The 5,692-nt window shown below is 55.5% G+C and overlaps 1 pseudogene; it reads right to left on the bottom strand.

The window, feature by feature from the left end:
* Positions 1 to 249: 249 nt before the first annotated feature.
* Positions 250 to 1,161, bottom strand: LOC135292694 (zinc finger protein 239-like; annotated as a pseudogene).
* Positions 1,162 to 5,692: the final 4,531 nt, after the last annotated feature.

Below are 5,692 nucleotides of genomic sequence, written 5' to 3'. Positions count from 1 at the left end.
GGGATTGAGCCTTTATGGGTTAAAATTCAGTTGTTTTCAGTGGGATTTGAGTGGTTTTGAGGTGACAGATCCATCCCTCTTGGCTTCTGGAGGGCAAAGAGAAGAAGAAGAGAAAAAAATTAAAGCCAAACCAAAAGGAGAAGCAGCCAGGTGTGTTCCCATCATGGATCACAGGGAATGTGGGTCACCAGGGCTGTGCCCAGCGTGGCTCCTGCAGTGGGGGATGGAGCTGGAGCAGCGCACAAAGCTCTTCCCGCACTCGGGGCACTCGCAGGGCTTCCCTCACCGGTGCCTCCGTTGGTGTTGGGTCAAGTGAGAGCTGCTGGAGAAGCTCTTCCCGCACTGGGGACACTCGTAGGGCCTCTCCCCGGTGTGGATGCGCTGGTGCCTGACAAGGGTGGAGTTGTGCCTGAATCCCTTCCCACAGTCGGGGCAGCAGAAGGGCCTCTCCTCTGTGTGAATCCGATAGTGCTGGAGGAGATCAGAGCTAATCCGAAACCCCTTCCCACACTTGGAACACTCGTACGGCCGTTCCCCAGTGTGGATCTTTTGGTGCCTGATCAGGTTGGAGCTCTGGCTGAAGCTCTTCCCACATTCCTCACACTCGTGGGGCCTCTCCCCAGTGTGGATGCGCCGGTGCACGACAAGATGGGAGTTCCGCCTGAAGCCCTGCCCGCAGTCGGGGCAGCGGAAGGGCCTCTCCTCTGTGTGCGTGCGCTGGTGCTTGAGGAGATCAGAGCTGCTCGGAAACCTCTTCCTGCACTGATCACACTCGTAGGGCCTCTCCCCAGGGTGGGCCCTGTGGTGGATGATCAGTTCGGAGTTCCACCTGAAGCTCTTCCCACACTCCTCGCACGTGTGGGGCTTCTCCCCATCAGGAACCTGCTCATGGACCACCAGCTCCGAGCTCTGGCTCCATCTCCGGCCGCCTTCCCGGCCCAGGCTGGCTCTTTCCCCCTCAGATCCCCGCCATCTGCGTTTGCAGCCCCTCCTCGTGCGGCATCTCCGGGGCTTTTCCTCCCCGTTGGGTTCCTGCGCCGTGGAGCCGCTCAAAACGGCCTCTGCCATGAGGTTCTGCTCTGCTGAGCTGGGAGATGGAGCAGGAGAAAGGGGGAAAGGGGCACTGACTTCCTCCTCACCTGCCTCAGTGTCCAGGGACATCTTCCTCTCTCTCACTGCCTCACAAAAACTGACAATGGGAAATCCTGGTTTGGGGAAAACAAGGGATGAGGACGTTGAGGTTGAAGGTCCCTCTGCCCAAGTCCATTTCTACAAGTCACCAGTGACCTAGGCTCCAGAAAAACCTCCCAAACAACAAGATTCAGGGCTGAAAAAGCCTCCCAGGAATTCCCCGTCCCTGCTCCCTCCCCTCTGCTGTTCAGGGTTCCCCCTGTCCCAGCTGCTAGGGTCACACTTGCATTGGGGGTCCCCCTTCTCCTCGGTGCCCGCCCTCCCCAGCCTGCTGGCAGTCCCAGCAATCCCAAAAGCTGCCCCCTCTTCGCTCCCCATTCAGGGATGCTGGGGCTTTTTGGGCTCCCTTCTGGGCTCCCTTCTCCCCTCATGCTCTGCTCCGGGCTGCAGGGGCTCCAAGGAGTCCCCCCTGCCCCTCTCCAGCCTCTGCAGGCTCCCGCCCATGGCGGCGCTCCCCCCTCTCTGGGCTCCCCACTTTGGGCTCCTGGGGGACACAGGGCTCTGCTCCTCCAGGCTGCCTCTGCCGCCAGCCGCCACCGCCACCCCCCCGATGTCCCCCCGAGGGGCCTTTTCCGCTCAGCCTCGCACTTCTTCATTCTCCAAACATGCCCCCAAAAAACCCAACTGGGAGGAACTGGGAGTGACTGGGAGCATGCTGGTGGTCACTGGAAAAAACTAGGCTTCTACTGGGATCAACTGGGATCACGCTGGAGGTGACTGGGATCATCCTGGCACTGAGTGCCACTGCACTGAGGCTGACTGGGAGTGCTTGGCAGCAAATGGGATCATACTGGGGAATAATGGGAGGGACTGGCAACATGCTGGAGGGAACTGGGATACACTGGGAGATACTGGGAGTGACTGGAACCAAATGGGAGGGTGAAAGAGAGCAACTGGAACCAGGTGGAGCACAACTGGTTCATACTGGCAGGGACTGGGAGCACACTGGGCTCATCTCTGGATCATACTGGGAGGGACTGGACTAATACTGGGAGAATCTGAGAGTGACTGGGAACACACCCTGCACATCATCCCCCATACTGGGCCTGACTGGGAGCAACTGGGATTATACTGGGACCACACTGGGAGGGCTGGCATGTGACTGGGATCCAACTGGAGCTTACTGGGATCATATTGGGGTTGAAAGGGAGTGACTGGGATCACACTTTGGGCTACTGGGAGCACCTGAGAGAAACTGGGATCATGCTGCAAGCAAACTGGAGGAACTGGGCAGGACTGGATGCATGCTGGAGGCAGCTGGGATATTCTGGGCATGACTGGGGGATCACACTGGGAGAACTGACACCTTCCTGGGGCCCCTGGCAGCGCCTGGGAATGACTGCAGACATGCTGGGACAAGGTGGGAAATGTTGGGGGCTTTTGTGGATTTTGGGGGGTTTGGATTTTGGGGGTTTTATTGGCGCTTTGGGGGGGGTGTTTTTCTGATGATGTTTGGGGGTTTATTGAATATTTTGTTTTGGGGTTTTTTTTTGTATTTTGGGAGGTTTTACTGGGATTTTCTTGGGGGTTTTCGCGATTCTCATAAATTCTGGGGGTTTTATTGGGATTTTTCGCAGATTTTGAGGTATTAATTGGAATTGTGGAGGCATCTAGTGAGATTTGTTTGGATTTTTGGCAATTTGGGGTTTTCTGGGAGTTTTGGTGGGATTTAGGGGAGTTTTGTGGGGTTTTTTGGGTGTTGCTCTGATTTCTTTGGGTCTTGGGGGAGATTTTGCAAGATATTTTAGGGGATATTTTTGGGGGGATTTGTGGGGTTTCATTAGGATTTTGGGCGCCATTGGGATTTCACAAGATTTTCTGGGCTTTTATTGGGATTCTAGGGTGTTCTAATGGGATTTTGTGAGATTTGATTCGGATTTCATGAGTTATATTGGGCCTTTTGGGGCTTTTAAGGAGATTTTGATGCCTCTCAGCCCTTCCGCAAACCCTGGGAAAACCCCAAAGGCCCCAGACCCCCAAATTCCCCACAAATTCCACGAAAAATCCCAAATTCCTCAAGAAATAACAATAAGATCCTCCAAAAGCCCAAAGTATCCCACAAAATCCCAGTGAAACCCACCAAAACTAAAAAAAACTCCCCAAAATTTCACTAAACCCCCTCAAAAACCAACCCACCCAAGCCCTAATAAAATCTCCCAAAATCCAAAACTCCCCAAATCCACAAAACCCCTAACATCCCATAACCCCCCAAAACCCAATAATTCTCTCCAAAACCTCTATAATTCCCCCTAAACTTCCATCAAATACCCAATAAAGCCCTAAAGAAGCCCCAAGATAATCCCCCAAAACCCTCCTAAAATTCATCAAAATTGCCCCAAAATCCCAAAAATGCCCCCCAAAATCCCCCCAGACTCTCTGGGGCCGTCCTGGGTCAGGGGCACCGGCCGGTGGAACAGGAGCCACCTCAGGGGCCCTCGGAGCTCTGTGGGGAGGGGGCACCATGGGAGACCCCCAGAAACGGGAGGGGGGGGTGGAACCCCTGTTGTGCCCCCTCGCCCCGAAACCCCCAGACCCCGGTTCAGGGGGGGCCTGGGACCCCCCGGGACCCCCAAATCTCCCCTGGGACCCCTCGGGGAGCCCCAAACCCCCCCAAGGTTGGCCCAGGATCACCCTGGACCCCCAAAACCTTCCCGGGACCCTCAGACGCCCCAGTTCCCCACAAAATTGACCCCAGACCCACCTGAGACCCCCCTCAAATCCATCAGACTGCCCCAAATCCCCCTCAGACCCCTCAATCCCCCCCAAACCCTGGGAAATCCCCTCACACTCCGCTAAATCCCCCCAGATGCACCTCAGAACCCCCCAGATCCCCCCAGCTCCTCTCACAATCCCCCAAAATCCCCTCAGACCCTCCCAATTCCCCTCAAATCCCCCTAAACCCACCTGAGAACACCCAGACCCTCTCAAGCTGCCCCCAAAGATCCCCAAAGCCCCCTCAGACCCACCAAAGCCCCCTCAGACCCCCTCATTATCCCCAAACCCACTGCACACCCCCCTATTTCCCGTCAATCCCCCCAAAATCCCCAATTTCTCCTCAGACCGCCCCAAACCCCCCCAGTTTCCCCTCAGCGCCCTCCTCAGCCGCGCTCGCCTCTGAATCTCCCGCCTCCGCCGCCTGCACGGGCTCCCCAGCCAATAGCGGCGCGCCCCGCCCCGAACCAGCCAATGAGGGCGCGGCTCCCCTCAGCAGCGCCCGCCTCCCCGCGGCGCTGCAGCCAATCAGAGGCGAGCCGCAGCGGCGGTGCCGTGCCGGGCGCTGCAGAGAGCGGGGGCGGCGCTGGGAGCGGCCGGAGCGCTCCGGGAGCTGCTGAGGCGGCCGGGACAGGGCCGGGAGGGGCTGAGAGGGGATCGGGGGGCGTGGGAGGGTCCGGGGGGCTGGGGGGGCTTTGGGGTTCCAGGGTGGTCCTGGGCCAACCTTGGGGGCTTTTCAGGGGGATTTGGGGTTCCCGTGGGAGATTTGGGGATCCTGGGGGTGCCCAGACCCCCCTCCCGTTTTTGGGGGTCTCCCATGGTGCCCCCTCCCCACAGAGCTCCGAGGGCCCCTGAGGTGGCTCCTGTTCCACCGGCCGCTGCCCCTGACCCAGGACGGCCCCAGAGAGTCTGGGGGATTCTGGGGGGCAATTTTGGGAGGGTTTTTGGGGATTTTGGGAGGGCTTTTTTAGAGCTTTGGAGGGTTTTGGTGGAAGTTGAGGGGCTATTAGTGGGGTTTTGGAGAGAATTATTGTGTTTCAGGGGGTTATGTGATTTTGGGAGTTTTGTGGATTTGGGGAGTTTTGGATTTTGGGGGATTTTATTGGGGTTGGGGGGATTGATTTTTGAGTGGGTTTAGTGAAATTTGTGGAGGTTTTTGAGTATTGGTGGGTTTCACTGGGATTTTGTGGGGTTCTCCGGGGTTTTGGAGGATCCTACTGTAATTTCTGGGAAATTTTGGGATTTTTAGTGGAATTTGTGAGGGATTTGGGGGTCTGGGACCTTTGGGGTTGTCCCAGGGTTTGCAGAAGGGCTGAGAGGCATCAAAATCTCCTTAAAAGCCCCGAAAGTCCCAATAAAACTCATGAAATCTGAATTAAATCTCACAAAATCCCATTAGAACACTCTAGAATCCCAATAAAAGCCCACAGAATCTTTTGAAATCTCAATAACCCCCAAAATCCAGATGAAATTCCGTAAATCCCCCCAAAAATGTCCCCTAAATAATAAAAATCCCATCAAATGCCCCCCAAGACCCAAAAAAATCATGCCAACACCCAAAAAAACCTACAAACCCCAAAAATCCCACGAAAATTCTGAAAAAACCAAATCCCCAATGAATCCCACGAAAAGCCCCCACAATTCCAGTGAAATGCCTCAAAATCTCCTAGAAATCCCATAAAAACTCCCAGAATTTCTGAGAATTCCAAAAATACCCAACAAAATCTCAGTATAACCTCCCAAAATACAAAAAAAACCTAAAAAAAAATTCAATAAACCCCCAAACACC

Source organism: Passer domesticus, unplaced genomic scaffold (assembly GCF_036417665.1).
Source record: "Passer domesticus isolate bPasDom1 unplaced genomic scaffold, bPasDom1.hap1 HAP1_SCAFFOLD_44, whole genome shotgun sequence".
In the NCBI taxonomy this organism is placed as follows: domain Eukaryota; kingdom Metazoa; phylum Chordata; class Aves; order Passeriformes; family Passeridae; genus Passer; species Passer domesticus.
The sequence above is the reverse complement of the archived record's forward strand: the minus strand, read 5'-3'. Positions and strand labels throughout refer to the sequence as shown.